This window comes from Lathyrus oleraceus, chromosome 5 (genome assembly GCF_024323335.1).
Source record: "Lathyrus oleraceus cultivar Zhongwan6 chromosome 5, CAAS_Psat_ZW6_1.0, whole genome shotgun sequence".
NCBI lineage: Eukaryota > Viridiplantae > Streptophyta > Magnoliopsida > Fabales > Fabaceae > Lathyrus > Lathyrus oleraceus.
Genome location: NC_066583.1, coordinates 598,558,263 through 598,576,668, shown reverse-complemented (window position 1 = coordinate 598,576,668; position 18,406 = coordinate 598,558,263). Strand labels below are relative to the sequence as shown.

The following is an 18,406-nucleotide window of genomic DNA, read 5'->3' as shown; positions in this document are numbered from 1 at the left end:
CCGCTATTGTATAAAATTATACTGATTCGAAATATCTAATAAAATAAGAAAACATTCGGCACAAAAATGCAGGATCTACCGCATCTATTGCCATGCTAGTTAGTGATTTTATGCTTGCTGCAAATGTTGGACACTCCATGGTTGTAATATGCATGGAGTTCTAATGGTAAGAGTACTAGCTTCTTACATGTATAGTGGGGGTTCTTCTGCATAATGAGGATCTCACTTGATACTAGAATATGCACAGATTGAGGTTGAGCAGGAACATCCACACGTGGAAGAGGATAGTCGGGGGGAAGATTATACATTGGGCCAGTCACCACGGTAAAGCCTGATGGGGGACCGATATTCTTTGTAAGAGTATGTTGAAGATTGTTCTTTGATATAGCTAGCAAAGCTTTCAACATCTGGTCCACCTTGCCTTTCACGACGTCTATATCCTCTCTTATCTCTACTTAATTTTGTTCCAAACGCACTATTGTCCTTCAATAGCTACCACAAATTCGATATGGATGCCGAGAAGTCAGCTTGCTGGTTATGGACAAAGGCATAAGTTTTTTTTTGTAAATCTAGTGTTGTGATAAAGATCTCTAGAATCATGGATCCAACACGAAAATATTGTCGCCTACGATAAATTACTTGTCGGATAACAATACCCTCACGAGGATCTCTTTTAGGTGAGACTTTCATGTCAACCACACAAGATATACATCTTGCGGCCAACACTACGCAATAATCAATTTCAGGGTTCTAAACACGGGATTCTTAGAGCCATGGATCTTTTTTTGAAATATTGTCACTAATAGCAAATTACTTGCTCGAAGACAAATACTACCAAGAGAATCTCTTCTGAGTGAGGTTTTCGTGTCAACCCGACGAGATAGGTACGTCAAGAAAGTAAACACTACGCAACCATCAATCCTAGTAGGTCATGGGTTTAATGTTCTAAAAAGATTCTCAAAGTCACGAACTCAATTGGAAAATATTGCCGCCATCGACAAATTACTTGTTGGACAACAATATCCTCAACAAGATCTACTCTAAATGAGGTTTTCATGCTAACCTCACGAGATATACATCTTGTAGGCCAACAATACGCACCTATATTTATAGCTTATGTTTTCTCTCAAGACCCGGGTGTAGAGCCTTTCTCACAATGTGTTGAAACAATCAAAATATACATACCAACAACACATGGAAACCATATAACAGATATATGATAACATCAAATATAGAAAATGAGATAAATAGAAGCATATGATATAGGAAAGCCAAACAAATAAATCAAACACTTAGCACAAAATAACCTAAAATAGGCTTGACTCACTCGTAGGAGACAATCCCTAACAGAGTTGCTAGCTGCCGCGACGCAAAAAATGACCATGAGTGCTCGCACGATAATAACAAAGTCGCCACAAAAATTTATTTATTCTAGAAGGAAAGGGAAAATATTGATAAAACCCCTAAAAGAAAAAAGAAAAATGGTTGTCGCAATTGAATTCAGGTTTGTGAGTCGATTATGCAAGGGCAACATATTAAAATCCCTCATATCCGTTGTACTCAATAGGAACCGTTTAGTTAGTTTTACGATAAGTGTTAGCTTAAAAATGTTTGAGTTCTTCTTGTTATTAAAAGTTTGAGAGAAAAAGATAAAATGACTAAAAATAAGTTTTTTATTAGGGTGTCTGACGAGACTTTGAATCTCGTTCCTACGTATCTCTAGGTGTGATGGAAAACTCAAGGCTTCGTAGTTCTGGATAGAAAATGTTTGTTTACTACCCAACTGAACGGAAAACATTACTTACTACCCAAAATAGTGGAGAAAAGGAATGTTTGCATCACAGAAGAATAGATAAACATATCAATATTCGTGGGAAAACATCGCTAGGTTACTCACACATATAAGGATAAAGCGTTGTTTTGCATCGTCTTGAGATGAAACATCTTTCGTTTAAAAGAGGTTTTGACATCGTGCTAAGGCGGAAATGATTTTTGGTTGGTTGTTTTGTTTTAGGTGGATTACGAGTATTTAAACAAGAGTTAATTATGGCTAGCACTTAAATAGTCGGGGAAGAGAGAAGAAATCACTTCCGTCCCAATTCTTTTTCGTCCATATTATTTATGAAATTTGTGAGGAGAATTAAGTCGTAAGTCTTTTACCGGAAATCGAGTATTCAAACAAAAGTTAATTATAGATAGAACTCGAATACTCGAAGAAAAGAGAAGATATTATGTCCGTCCTAGTCCTTTTTGTTCTAATAACGGTTAAACTAAACTCGGTTAACTTATCATGTTTTGAACGGATGACAATTATTCGAACAAAAGCTAATTACGACTAACATTCGAATACTCGGGAAAATGATAAGAAAATACTTTCTCCCCATTCCTTTTTCATCCAATTTTATTGAGAAAAATATCTTCAACGCTCTTCGAACAAGCGAAAAAGAAACCTGATGTTGATCGTGTGTTTTATTCGCGTTAGTTAAAATGGTTTATGAAATAGTTTGGTGGTTTTGATAAATGGTTTTGAATCGACGGTGAAAATGGTTAAGAATAAATGAAACGTGAGAATCATAACGCAAGGTCGTGGATTGCATTGCGAGGTCGAGAATTCTAGCACGATGACACTGACTCTAATGCGAGGCGTAACTTAATGCCACAAATCCATCTAATTGCAATTTGACAAGATAAATGATACACATACAATATAATTACAACAATCACGCATTTATCACAATCGAATCGAAAACTAAACAAACATAAAGCATGCAAGTGTCAAAGTATCATAACATGAGGACGCGAATTGAGTTTCACGTAAAGCGATAATGTGCGAAGCAAAGCTACTAACGCATAATTTAAATTCAATTAAAACGTAACAAAATTGAATCTTTGTATGTCAACACAAATCAAATTACAAGTTGCTAGCGCAAAGTGTGGTCATTGCAAATAAATTCAACACTACAAATATAACATAAAGAAAGCAAAAGTCACGTGTCGAAACGTAAAATAGCAAAAAGCAAACGTGTATTGACGCCATGGTTTTAAATTGAGGTTACGGCTGCGGATGCAATTGCAGTTGCAGTTGCGGATGCGGCTAATACGGTTGCTACGATGCGAAGTGCGGCCATTGCACTGTGAAATACTTTTATACTCGCACCGAACACAAAATTATATAAAAATGAATAAGACTTCTTGTTGCAGCAGTGATGCGTTCCGATGCAGTGATGATGCGGTGTGATGTGGTGATGATGCGGTCTGGTATGGGGGCGATGCAGTCCGGTGCGGCGGCGATGCGGTTTTGTTGCGGAGATTCCATGTGATTTCATTTCACACCGCAATTGCGGTGCCGCCCGCATCCGCAATATTTGCATCACTATATCGGAAAAAAATCCAACTGAATCACGTCATGTGAATAATAAACAACGGTAAATACATTCGATATTTACATGATTACAACAACGTTACAAAAGCAAAAATCCAGCAACGTCCGTAACCGAGTTAGACAATAAAAGAAATACATACACATCAATACAAATATCCAACCGAAATAACATAAACAAATATTAACACCAACCCAATTTCGAATATCAAATGAGGGAGGAATAAATGTAAACACAATAAAAAGAAACAACGAAATACCAACCGAAATGGATCTGCAGTTGTTGTAGTGGTTTGTGAGTTGTGTTTCACGAAAAGGAGAGTGTGGTTGCGCTTTGTCTTATGTTTGGGAGCATTGTGGTCGACCAAATGGAATCACATAGGGTGGGGAGTGGTGGCTGACCGGAGCTAAAACGCGGTGGTTGGTCACGATTTCATGATGGGGCTGATAAGGTTTAGAGTGGGTAGAGGTTGGAGTATTATGTTGGAATGAATAGAAGGTTAGTGATACAAGGTTGTGTTTGGATATATATATGGAAATATGGAGTTATGTAAATGGTGTTATGGCTACTGTATGTGAAGAATAAGAAAGTGGAGTTACTTATGGTGTGAGAGATGATGAACAAAAGTTGTGTTGCTGCCAACATGATCTTGTTCACTTTTTCTCTTTTTCTTCTTTTTCAAATTTTGATTGTGAGGTGTGGTTTGGATTGGGAAAAAAAAGGGTTGTTATGTGGTACTGAACAAAAAAATAACTGAGGGAGGGTATATCTGGATTTGAGTTATTTTTGTGCGGGAGATATTAAGTGGTATGTGTGTAGGTTGAAAGTTGAAATTATGGAGGTGGTTGTTGATTTTGAAAAAAATTATGGTGATGTGTAGAAGGAATTATCGTGTATATAGTAAAGTAAAGCGTGAGGGAGGGGTTAAGTCATGTGATGATGTATGAAGAAGATAATGTAGGTTATGTGTTTGTGGATTGGCAAACCAACTCTTTCACAACTGACAAGATGTGCACTACAAATTGAGCATCATAAGCACACTACAAACAAACACACTGAGTAAACAACAACAACATTAGAAGTAACACATAAGTAAAATGGTTACTACACAAAATATATCAAACATAATGCTCCCATTCAGCAAGGCACACAAACAATCATGCATGCACATATTCAAAGCCAGTAGTAGTCAGTCATAACATACCACTACACATTAATCATCATCATAACATCATAGTTAACACACACAGTTAGTAGATCAACTAACACATGCTCAAAGGCCATATGTCAGGACAAATGCTCCAGCTTGTGAGCACATAATCTAAACAATGTTCCATAAACACATTAGAACATCCATTGCAACAGAAGTAGCACATACACACCATTACCCCCCTTGCCACAATTTGGAAAATGTATGAAAAGAAAACCAAAGCAACAATCATAATCCAGGAACACAACTGAGTACCAAATATGGAATAACTAAATTAATATAGATTTTCTAACCAAATATTGAAGCAAACATTTAGTGCAGTAAGAGCAGTCTGCGTGCCAAGATTTCACATAACATGTTCCAGACATCTTACATAACAAGTTGCTTACAATTAATCTTTCTGACATGCAACTTTAGCAGAAACTTGGACTGAACTAATCTTGAAACAAATCTGAAGTGCATGAGATCCCATCAGAGTAGTACTCACGCGAAGATGTCACATAACATGTGTTGAACATCTTGCTCGACAAGTTACCTACAAAAATAAGTCAATCAAAGGAACACAATGTCCCCCTTTGGCTGTTTTTAGGCAAAACACGTATAACACATATCAAAGAATTGTGCCCTTTTATTTTCTCCCCCTATTTTACTCAAAAGATACTAAGGACTATGGACCACCATCAAACAAGCAACATGCAAGATGTTGTGCAGATTCTTCCAGACATTCTTCAACAAAGCGAAAAAATAGTTTATAAGCATGAGCTTAGAGAAGACAAATGTCGCACACAATGTTCCAGACATTAGATGACAACAACCCAAAACTTCTTATGAACCCAAGATAGAAGCAATATCATCATATCCTCATCTTCCCCGTACAATGTCCCAAACGTTAGATGACAGTAACCTGCTGTAGGATCAAGCGCTTACCACTGAGCTAAAAGCAATTGCTGTTAGTGAGGGTGTAACTTTATTTCCTTATAGTATGAGCCCTCAGGGGCTGCACCTAAAGCGAGGTTTGTAAGCTCCCTCTAAGTGCCATGGGTTGGGATGTTAAGCCTATTCGAATCCCTAAGGGTGACGCTGGATTTATTTATCCAACACCCGCAACTTGTAATGAAACCAAGATAGAAGCAATACCATCATTCTTAACCACAAATTCCTTTATCAACTTAGGATAACCATATCCAACATTCAACATTGTCCTCAACAATTGAGCATCACTAAAAAGCTCCATAATTTCATTATACTTTAGTGCTTCAACATAAAGTTCTTCTCCATCCTCGCTTGCAGTTTCCTCTTCTTCCTTACTGCCAACTTCCCTTTCCTTTGTCATAATCTCGTCACTAGAGAGAACCTTACCAGAATCTGCAGATTTGATTTTTCCCATATAATCATTAACAATTGAAAATGAAAACTTCACACACTTTCCCTCTATCATACACCTGTCTATAATCCTTGTTGCCTTTAACATTACACTCAACAATATTATTCACAATCAATTCCTTAACCAGCTGTCATACGGTGAACTGACTTGGGGTGTTTTGCTTTTTATCGCAATGTCGCGGATAGCAAGAGTCGCCACCGGCTTTTCTTTTATCCAATAAGGAAAGGAGGAAAAGAACAGGAAAGACCTCAATAGATTTTGGGTTCGGGAGGTACATTATACAAAGGGAAGGTATTAGCACCCTTTGTATCCATGGTTATCCATGGGCTCTTAATTGCTGGATCACTTATATTTTTGTCTGAAAAGTGTTCGTGAATTGTTTAAAAAATGTTTCGAAAAGAGAATTTAACTTTGTAATGATTCTCGTATGAATGTATACAAAGTATTTATCTCGTTTGATTTTGAAAATGGTTTAGAAAAAATATAACTCGGTAATGATTCTAGTATGAATGTATACCAAGTGGTGATTTTCTAGGATTTGTAAAGTGTAAAGTGTGAGGGGTGGAAAATGTTTTAGGTTATGATCCAGTAATTGAGAGTTATACTTTCCTGAGGTCGTTATGGGCATTTCCTATCCTTATGAGGGTAAAACTGTCCTTACTATTGAGAAGTAAGTAGTTTTATCCTTTGGATGTTTAAGGGTCATCGTAGGGTCATCGATAGGTCATTGAAGGCAACAGTTGTAAGGATACCTTAGCATTTGCAGGGACGATCATTATTTAACCGTAGGCTACACCGAAGGGTCATCGAGGGACAAAATCGTATTTTCGAAGGCAACATCCGAGGGACTATGATTTATTTTATGATGATTTAATCGAAGGGTCTTTGCTAAGTGTATCCCTACATTCGCGGGACATGACCGTTATACCGTAATACCGTAAGGCAGCAAAGAGAGGTCCAAGATCACATATTTAAAGGCCGTATTTTAAAGTCAATTAGGTGATTTAAGGTGAATCTCCACATTAAAATCAATACATTAAAATTAATACATTAAAATTAATACATTAAAATTAATACATTAAAATTAATTATTTAAAATTAATTAGGTAATTTAGGGTGAAAATCCACAAGGGTATCCCACAAATAAAGTGGAATACCTAGCCGGCCGTTTCTTCGGGAATATGTAAACCCTTACAAAATTCAGCAAACGGGTTAAAATACCGAAATAAAGTGCAATGGAAAATTGCACCACAAAATGAACACAACAGTCATAAAAATCAGGCCAAATAATGCAGAACTGTAATAAATCTTGGTTAGATAAACATAAGGCAGAACCTAAAAGAAACAAAACAGCCACTGTCTCATTCGCCCCTGCTTCGCCTAGCGAGGGCTTAGCGAGTGCTCGCTTCAGGCTCGCTTAGCGATGTGCTAGCGAGCGGCCACGGGTTTTGAATTTCAGAACAATACAATCTCAACCTGCTGCATGGCTTATGGCGTTCAATTACAGAAATAGCATGGTCAAATATTCAGGGTATTCAGGCATACTTAAATTCATACATGAAATCATATTACATATCCGAAAGTTTAATCATGATGCCTTATATATGTAAAGATTATCGATTAGAAGCATAAAACATTAGTGATAGGCAAACCTGTTTGTAACTGAGCTTGGTATCGAATGGAGTTGGGCGGCGGTAGCTTCGGAGCGGATGAGCGGCCTTCAGGGTTTCTTTACTCGGAATGCTCTGAGTTAATCTCCCGGGTTTCTATGCCAGGGTTTCCGTCCGTCTTCCTCTCGGTTTTTCGTCCTCCTTTTTCATTACTGAAGTGCTGGTATTTATAATGCTCTTTTCCATGACCTAATGGGCTCAGAATGAAGCCCGAAATTTTCTGTTGTCTGTCAGCTTCGCTAGGCGAGCTGGTAGCGAACGCGTAGCGAACGTTCGCTAGGCGAGCGTGTAGCGACCGTTCGCTAGGCGAGCGTGTAGCGAGCGCGTAGCGAACATGCCAGTTTGGGCCATTTTCTGGATTGGACCATTCGTGAGCTGGGCCTTTGTTCTTTTAAGATCAGTGTCATAAAAATGAGTCGGAATGCCCTGCAAAATGTCTTAAAATATTAATGGGCAAATTTTGGGGTATGACAGCTGCCCCTGTTCAATATTCTTGAACCGAGAGAGTCAGAATGGTATGTACGCCATTCGTGGTCTGGAGGTGGAAGATTATTGAACACTTAGAACGCCCCAAAAATTTGCACTTGTCAATTAGTTAGTCTTGATGGAGATGGGCTTAAAGATGCCATCTAGGAAGTTTGATGATGAGAGCTTCAGAGTGCGTCGTACGTTAGAAGATATCTGAAGTCATGGGTGCCACTGGGTCATACGCCAGACCGTATAGTGAGTCATTCATTAGGCTGTCGACTTCACTGGGGAGTAGAATGGGTCATACGCCGTTGGAGATAACAGATCAGAATGGATCATACGCTAGATCGTATCTGAGTTGCAGAATGGGCCGTCTGTTAGGCTGTATCTGACGAAAAGTAGTCGTATGCTAGACTACACCTCGAGATGTACCGTACGCTAGGTAGTATCTGAGGAATGAAGATCCGACTGGGTCGTATCGGACTTGTTGGAGGAGTAATATGTTGTGCCGAATCAAAATGAGATAAGAATCCGAATGAGTCATACACTGCTGGGGATAAAGGATCAGAATGGACCGTACGTTAGATCGTATCTGAGTTGCGGAACGAGCCGTCCGTTAGGCTGTATCGTTACTGGGGGTGAAGGATCAGAATGGATCGTATGCTAGATCGTATCTGAGTTGTAGACTGAGCCGTCCGTTAGGCTATACCTGGTGATGAAAGGGGGTAGTCATACGCCAGACTACACTTCAGAATGTACCGTACGCTAGGTAGTATCTGAGGACTTGAAGGTCTAACTGGGTCGTACATTAGACCGTACTTGAGCAGAATGAGCCGTCCGTTAGACTGAATCTGATGATGAAAGGGGTAGTCGTACGCTAGACTACGCTTCAGAAATGTACCGTACGCTAGGTAGAATCTGAGGACTTGAAGGTCTAACTGGGTCGTACGTTAGACTGTCTCTGAGTTGTTGAAGGTCAGAATGGATCGTACCTTAGATCGCATCTGAGTTGAAGGAGTCATATATTGAGCTGAATCAGAATGAACCGTACGCTAGGCTGTATCTGATAGTATTTGTATATGTTGTATTTGCAATAAATGTCTGGGATGGGCTTATAGATGCCATCGTTAGGAGGATGAATGTTGACATGGAGTATATCTGAAAGATGTAGTTGAATCCTGAACGTAATTGATGAGGATGTCCGTCTGAATGGACCTTTGTTTTGACTGTATCAGGGGAATAATTAACCTGAAAAATAAAGTTAGCTTCATGCCATGTCATGATGCATGAGATGTTTTATGCTTTCGAAAATGACTGCGAACGATGTATGCATGCGTATGCTGTGAAATGATGTAATGAATGAATTATGCATCTAAAAAGTCCTTCCAGAGGACTCTACTGGGGAAAATAAATCTCAATCTTCTGGTTGGGAGATACTGGTATCGATGACCCTTTCTTAGCCAGGGATGCTTGACTTTCGTCTGATGGTAGAAATGCTCAACAGAAGCCTGGCTGGGGATAGAGGAGATGAACAATTCGTCTAGTGATGCCCATTTCTTCTGGGAATGACTGGCTTTGCTGGGGAATAGGATTAGCAACGGATTCATTGGAAAGCATGATTAGACCTTCTCCTCGATCCTGAAGTCTCGTAGTAATCGCTATTTCTATTTTATGCACGCATTTTTGGTAAACATCAATCATATTCAAATGCATATATCAATTCAAACTAAATCAATGGACGTTTATGCAAACAAAACAGAGAGAGTAAAACAAAAGCATCTTTTTGGAAATAACATTGTATTGATTTTGAAAGAGGGCCTATAGACAGGCAATTTTGTGTACAAGGAGACAGAAATCCTAGTAAGAGGAAATTGCCAAGAAAACGAAGAGAAAGCTATGCAGAAAAAGTCCTATTGATTCTAATTCTGCTACTGTCATTATGTCTTCAAGCATCTCATCTCCTGCCGTCGGATAGAAGTGATTGGCTTGTTCAGTCCCTTTGACTTGGGTGAAGCTGACCGAGAACGGGACATAGTCATACGCTTTAATCCCTAATTTTTGCCTGGACCGCCTTTTCAGGTTTTCAGTCCACCAGGATACCCTTTTTTTGCCCAAGCCGCCTTTTCAGGTTTTCGACTTGCCGGGTGTACATGCGCAGTATTTTTTAACTATGTCCGCGTTCACGGGAAGCGGGAAGTCTTCGCCGTCCATTGTAGCAAGTATCATGGTTCCACCAGAGAATACCTTCCTAACTACAAATGGCCCTTCGTATGTGGGAGTCTATTTGCCTCTAGAATCACCTTGTGGTAGAATGATACGCTTTATTCCAAGCCGCCACTTCGGAATTATGGTGTTTTATTTTGAACTGCGTGCAGAGTTCAGTAATCATATTGTTGTTCAGATTAGCACCAGTATCAGTGATAGCTCTTTCAGGAGACAACAGGTTTCTCAAATAGATCTTTGATAGAATCCATCTTAAGATGAAGCGGTATGATTCAACATATACTGTCTTAGTCGGCGAGCAGCCCAGGCCAAAGCACAGCAAGCTTTCTCGAGCTGTGAATATCTTGTTTCACAGTCGGTACCTTTTTGCTAAGGTGGTATATTGCATGCTCTTTTCGACCAGACTCGTCATGTTGCCCCAACACACACCCTATTGAATTTTCTAACATGGTCAAATACATGATTAGAGGTCTTCCTTCAACTGGTGGCATCAGAATTGGAGGTTCTTGGAGATGCTCTTTGATTTTGTCTCAGTAATTTGAAGATGGATTTGCAAGTAGCGGTCAAATGGGAGCTAAATCGGGCGACGTGGTCCAGATTCACAATTTCGATCGATGCCTCATGCGGCTGAATAGTCCTTTCTTCTTGCAGTAGTCTGGCAAGCTCTCCAGGTACTTCATAATCTTCCTCACTTCCATCCTCGATTTGGTAGATCGGATGTTCAAAGTCATAATGAACAGTAACAGAGTTATTACCAACAGGATCCAGAGTGGATATGGATCGGCAAATTGTTACGTGAGTGTGTGCAAGAAAACATAGCTTGTTTTGAAAAAAATGACAGGAAAGATAAAGAGCGCAATATTTGAATGCAAAAAGTCCATTGATTTATTGAATATGAATATGCTTATGAAAATGACAAGACATTTAACCAAATTTGATACACTAAATAAGCAATAACAATTATTCCTGACTAAAGGAAATCGGGATAGTGTCTTCAGCCTTCCAATTATTGAGTCTGTCACCAATTGTTGGGAAAATCCAGCTATCCAGGTTGCAATCGCTATCAGCGTCTTCCACAACATTGACAGTCTCGTCATGGTTAGGCAGAGGAGTAGTGATGACATTAGGAGTCTCCGGAGAATCAGAGGTAGCTGCTTGTATCTTTCCACTTCGAATGCCGCTTTCAACATGTTCACCTGTTAATATAAGTTCAGTGAAACCCAACGAGGAACTCCTTAATAGATGGCTGTAGAATGGGCCAGTCAGTGTGCTCATGAACATGTCCACTAACTCTCTGTCAGTCAGAGGAGGTTTGACTCTGCCAGCCAAATCTCTCCATTTTTGAGCATATTCTTTGAAGCTTTCTTTAGATCCCATAGTCATATTCTGCAACTGTAGCCGGGTAGGTGCTAGTTCAGAGTTATACTGGTACTGTTTATAGAAAGTTGTTGCTAAATCAGTCCAGGTGCGGATGTCAGAGCCCTCGAGCTGATAATACCATTCCAACTGTGTGCCAGACAGGCTCTCTTGGAAGAAATGGATCCATAGCTTCCTGTCAGTGGTATGCGGCTGAATCTTTCTCACATAAGCTCTCAGATGCATCTGAGGACAAGATGCCCCATCGTATATAGTGAAAGCAGGGACCTTGAATTTGCGGGGAATGACCACATCAGAGACCAGACCTAAGCTTTCGAAATCCAGACTGGGCGTCTTTTGACCCTCCATAGCTAGCATGCGTTCTTCCAGCAAGTTATACTTATCCTCTTTTGGAGAGTACAGTTCATTTTCATAATCTTCATCATCGTCCTCATGGTTGAAAGGATTAGCATTCTCATCTTCCGAATCGTTTTCTGTTTCCTCTTCTTGATCCTTCGGAATCCTAATCTTGACTCCTGCAGCCTGTCCCTTAAGCCTTCTTCCTGGGTTAATGTAACTCACAGGTTTCTTGTCTTTCTTCTTCTTGAGCAAGAGAGCCTTCAGTTCCTCCTGCCCCTTGGATAAGCTCAAGAGCATCTCCTGGAATTGAGCACTCTGAGCCTGGAGATCTTTGACAGTTTGTTCGAGGTCCATTTTTCTGTTTGGAGGAAAATCGTGAGAACATTGATCCCTTTAGAGTACCTGTTATGCAATGTGATGTTATGCTATGCAATGTATGAAATGTTTTCAAGGTTTAAAGTCCTTGAAATGGTTAGTACAATGTAACGATGTCATGATGTTATGATGTTATGATGTTATGATGTTATGATGTTAAGTAAATAACAAGCACAAACAAGTCACACAACCATCATTCCTGAGTTTTAAGGCTTGCATGAGTTCCATAGATGAGTACCCTCCCCACTGAAGTTTAGTTGGTTCAACCTGTCCTAGAATAGTAACCGGGTTCTAAAAGGATCTCAAATCATCGACCTTTCCTTAAGTCCACTTCGGTGCAACACCAAGTGGTTGACCGAAGCTTCCCTAAAGTCCAATCTCAAAGAGTGTAGTATCGAGTCTCAACCAACCCCAGTCGGAACCGAAGTCAGTTATCTCACTACTTTCTAATGGCCAGGATGAGTCAATTAGGGTTCTAAAAGTCTGGTTAATGCTTTGATGACACCACGCGGAAGCCAAATTTTTCCTCAAGTAACATGAGGAACATCAGGACAACCAAAGTGTCACATTAACCGTAGCCATCATTTTAACCATTCCAGTATACGCCGGATAGTCGCGATGATCTATTGCTACTTACCTAAGGTACACTAGATCCGGGTGTAGGATCTTTCACTCAAAAATACCCAAGCAATCCCTTAAAAGTAAATCAGACAATTTTAAATAAGTGATCTTGTTTTTTAAGGTAACCTCTCTTTTTAAAGTATCCCCAGCAGAGTCGCCAGTTCTGTCATACGGTGAACTGACTTGGGGTGTTTTGCTTTTTATCGCAATGTCGCGGATAGCAAGAGTCGCCACCGACTTTTCTTTTATCCAATAAGGAAAGGAGGAAAAGAACAGGAAAGACCTCAATAGATTTTGGGTTCGGGAGGTACATTATACAAAGGGAAGGTATTAGCACCCTTTGTATCCATGGTTATCCATGGGCTCTTAATTGCTGGATCACTTATATTTTTGTCTGAAAAGTGTTCGTGAATTGTTTAAAAAATGTTTCGAAAAGAGAGTTTAACTTTGTAATGATTCTCGTATGAATGTATACAAAGTATTTATCTCGTTTGATTTTGAAAATGGTTTAGAAAAAATATAACTCGGTAATGATTCTAGTATGAATGTATACCAAGTGGTGATTTTCTAGGATTTGTAAAGTGTAAAGTGTGAGGGGTGGAAAATGTTTTAGGTTATGATCCAGTAATTGAGAGTTATACTTTCCTGAGGTCGTTATGGGCATTTCCTATCCTTATGAGGGTAAAACTGTCCTTACTATTGAGAAGTAAGTAGTTTTATCCTTTGGATGTTTAAGGGTCATCGTAGGGTCATCGATAGGTCATTGAAGGCAACAGTTGTAAGGATACCTTAGCATTTGCAGGGACGATCATCATTTAACCGTAGGCTACACCGAAGGGTCATCGAGGGACAAAATCGTATTTTCGAAGGCAACATCCGAGGGACTATGATTTATTTTATGATGATTTAATCGAAGGGTCTTTGCTAAGTGTATCCCTACATTCGCGGGACATGACCGTTATACCGTAATACCGTAAGGCAGCAAAGAGAGGTCCAAGATCACATATTTAAAGGCCGTATTTTAAAGTCAATTAGGTGATTTAAGGTGAATCTCCACATTAAAATCAATACATTAAAATTAATACATTAAAATTAATACATTAAAATTAATACATTAAAATTAATTATTTAAAATTAATTAGGTAATTTAGGGTGAAAATCCACAAGGGTATCCCACAAATAAAGTGGAATACCTAGTCGGCCGTTTCTTCGGGAATATGTAAACCCTTACAAAATTCAGCAAACGGGTTAAAATACCGAAATAAAGTGCAATGGAAAATTGCACCACAAAATGAACACAACAGTCATAAAAATCAGGCCAAATAATGCAGAACTGTAATAAATCTTGGTTAGATAAACATAAGGCAGAACCTAAAAGAAACAAAACAGCCACTGTCTCATTCGCCCCTGCTTCGCCTAGCGAGGGCTTAGCGAGTGCTCGCTTCAGGCTCGCTTAGCGATGTGCTAGCGAGCGGCCACGGGTTTTGAATTTCAGAACAATACAATCTCAACCTGCTGCATGGCTTATGGCGTTCAATTACAGAAATAGCATGGTCAAATATTCAGGGTATTCAGGCATACTTAAATTCATACATGAAATCATATTACATATCCGAAAGTTTAATCATGATGCCTTATATATGTAAAGATTGTCGATTAGAAGCATAAAACATTAGTGATAGGCAAACCTGTTTGTAACTGAGCTTGGTATCGAATGGAGTTGGGCGGCGGTAGCTTCGGAGCGGATGAGCGGCCTTCAGGGTTTCTTTACTCGGAATGCTCTGAGTTAATCTCCCGGGTTTCTATGCCAGGGTTTCCGTCCGTCTTCCTCTCGGTTTTTCGTCCTCCTTTTTCATTACTGAAGTGCTGGTATTTATAATGCTCTTTTCCATGACCTAATGGGCTCAGAATGAAGCCCGAAATTTTCTGTTGTCTGTCAGCTTCGCTAGGCGAGCTGGTAGCGAACGCGTAGCGAACGTTCGCTAGGCGAGCGTGTAGCGAGCGCGTAGCGAACAGGCCAGTTTGGGCCATTTTCTGGATTGGACCATTCGTGAGCTGGGCCTTTGTTCTTTTAAGATCAGTGTCATAAAAATGAGTCGGAATGCCCTGCAAAATGTCTTAAAATATTAATGGGCAAATTTTGGGGTATGACACCAGCTTTTCAGAGCAAGGACCAACATCAATCACAGTTTCCATTAACCAAGTTTCTTTCAACAACTTCATAATCTATTTACAATTAAAAGCTTATTTACCTATCTCTTTTTCACAAGTAATCCTTCTTTGGAAAACATAGTTTCACTTCTGAGCACTTGTTTCAAAATGAAATGAAACATTATCCATCTGAGTAAGGGGGACATTCACATGAATTATCTTCATTCCAACCTTTCTCCTTACAGTGTGCGCATGTCATCTTCTTCAACATGTATTTAAGAGTCACTTGTTTAAACAAGTTTTTGATTCACTTCATAGCTAACAAGGGCAATTTGCTCATCCTTCCTCTGAGTTGGAAACTCAGTCAGTCACCAACATATTATACAGGTTGTCTGGTACATCCTGGTTGACATCTTCATTACCATCTTTAATGATATCTTGTGTCACATCTTTGAGCTTTTTACTACTCCACAAAAGTTGAGTGCAACTATTTCCAACATATATACTTTGGGAATCAAATATGCCATCCTTTATTTTCTTAACTTGAAGACCAAGAAAGTAGGTAACATCTCCTACCATGCCCAACTCAAATCTAGACTACATTTGTTGAACAAAATGCTCCACCATCTTTTCTGACATGTCATTAACATAAATGTGAACTATCATAAGACTCTAATTGTCTTTCATAATGACATCATCCGGCAACTCAACAACCTCTTCAAATTCCAAAGCTTCCTTTGACAGCTTTCTTTCAAGGGTTACCCTTTTGTGATACAAATACTTCCACTTTAGCACACTTTCCTTATAATGGAAAGACGTGTTTTCTAAGGGAGCAATAGGAACATTTGTGGAAATATTTCTGCCACCAACTATTTTCTTGTTTGTCTTGAGTGAAGGTACCATAATGTCATGCAGAATGTCCTTCACGTTATATTCCATATCTTCCACTTCAATTTGAAAATCACTAACAAACACTTTTATGGATCCCATCATAGACTGTGTGTGCTTGTTAAACATTGTATACACCCATGCTATTAATGGAACACTTCATAAATATGCTTTCATTACTACTTACCACGTCTTTACACAATGTCTCAACATCTTTCTCCATATCTTATACTACATGATCCTTATTTCCTTTTGATGAAAATTTTCTTTTCTCATTATGATTATTAACAACACCAACATGGTCTACAACAGTATCAACCTCAACATCTTCATGGACATGATCAGTATCACTTACAGAATTATTCTCAAGAGTCACATCATTATTCTCCTTATGAATTTGAGACTATATCTCTAACATGTCGGCCAGGATGTCCAGCAAATCTGTATCAACGTCTTGATTTCTCAAATTGGTTTCTTGGGTCTCATCAGTAACAGTCTTTTGAATGAAAGGATGGGTTCTTACAGACCCATACATGAGTGGGACATCAAGAGTGTTTTCACCAACAAGCATATTAGACTTGTCAAAATATGGAATATTGTGGGAGGAAATGTCTGGGACATTTTACCTGACATACAACTTATAAATAAAATTCAAAAGACTAAGAGAAACACATATGTCAGCTTCACCAAACACAATATCTTGATTTTGAATAGTGAAAATTCCATAATCATGAGAAGGCACCCCAATAGGAAGAATTATACCATAATCACTAATCTTCTTTAGCTTCTTCTTCTGAACCGTGTTGGGAGTACCTCCGACCTGACCATCTGCCTTCCATTCTATGACAACTCCTTGCATGAGTCTCATAAAGACCATACGTGGTAATTCTGAAGCATCTTGTATGACATCTTTGTTGGCTTCCCAACTTGACACACATCATAAATTTTACCTTCTTCAATTTTGAGATCAAACATATATAAGAAGTTTTTTATACTCATATGCTTTTTATGTCGTAGCTTATTTTAGGTATCTAAAATGTCATTCATGATGTCAGGAACACGGTCTTCAACATTTTCCATCATAGTGCAGGCAATAATCATCCTCTCAATACATTTTTGTCTTGTAGTACAATCACCAGAGTAACACAATTTTTCCTTCTATCAAGTGCCTTTTGCAGCTACTATCAAAATAACAATCTTCACCTAAAAAATACCTTATGGAAGGTACAAGCAATATGAACAAGAATATTAAGCTTGTCATGTCAAACTTGTTGATGATGCCTTTGAGACTTCTCATTACACTGGGAATACATATGTTGATGATGAAGTTGACTACAACATAATTTACAGTAGTACAATGGAATGTAAGAGAAAACATTAATGCACTGGTAATCATGTGTGACATGATGTTGATACATGTTACTTGACATTGGGATTTCTGTTTTATGAATTGGAGTAACATATATATTCTTATAATTTGATGGCTCACCAGTATGTATAACATCCTTCATGTCATTGAAGTCCACACCATTGTTTGCTTGATTAGATTTTCCTTCCTCGTCATGAGTGACATTGTAGATTCTTCTTTGTTTCCTTAGGAAACTTGAGCATTCAGCTTGAATATGTCCCAAATCTTTGCATTTAAGATATTGGATCCAGTTGAGATTTACAACACCTATTCCTTTACGCTGAAAGTTACACCTCTTGAAATTATGTTGTTGGATTTCTTGAACATTTGTAGAGACATTCTTCCCATATCTCATATCTAGTTTTCTCATGCATTTACTAAAGATCTTAGCAAGCTCGGTATTTTCTTCAGTATCATAATCTACCTGGTCTTCACAATCTTCATAATTGTCTTCGACTATATTCTTTGAAGGATTCTTAATATCATAAAGAATTTTTGTTTGATGAACTGCTCCTCCTTTGAAATTCTCAATCTTGAACAAAATAAGAACCCTAGAACACATCCAAACAGAACAGGATGCTTGCTCTGATGCCAATTGAAATTATGTTCTTAAGGGGACAAATGTTGGACCAGATGCTTAAGTCAAGGTGTTCAACATCTTAAATCAGAATTGACATATTATTGATAAACAAGATGACAAATGATAAAGAAATAAAAAGAACACAAATAATTGTTAACCCACTTAAGTGCAAACAACACCTACGCACGGGGGTTTCCAACCCAAGAAAGGAAATTCACTCTTCAATAGAGTTAGTACAAAGTGACTTAGATGAACAAACCCATATTTACTTCCCCTCTTCTTAATTCTACATATGTCTTTCTATTTAGGAATCCTCATAAATATGAGAAACC

At 38.7% G+C, this 18,406-nt stretch overlaps 1 long non-coding RNA gene across 1 annotated transcript; it reads right to left on the bottom strand.

The window, feature by feature from the left end:
• Positions 1-2,888: 2,888 nt before the first annotated feature.
• On the bottom strand, positions 2,889-4,223 carry LOC127086838 (uncharacterized). Its single transcript, XR_007789649.1, has 2 exons — positions 3,644-4,223; positions 2,889-3,373 (listed from the first exon to the last, which is right to left on the bottom strand). It is a non-coding gene; the product is annotated as an uncharacterized LOC127086838 (long non-coding RNA).
• Positions 4,224-18,406: the final 14,183 nt, after the last annotated feature.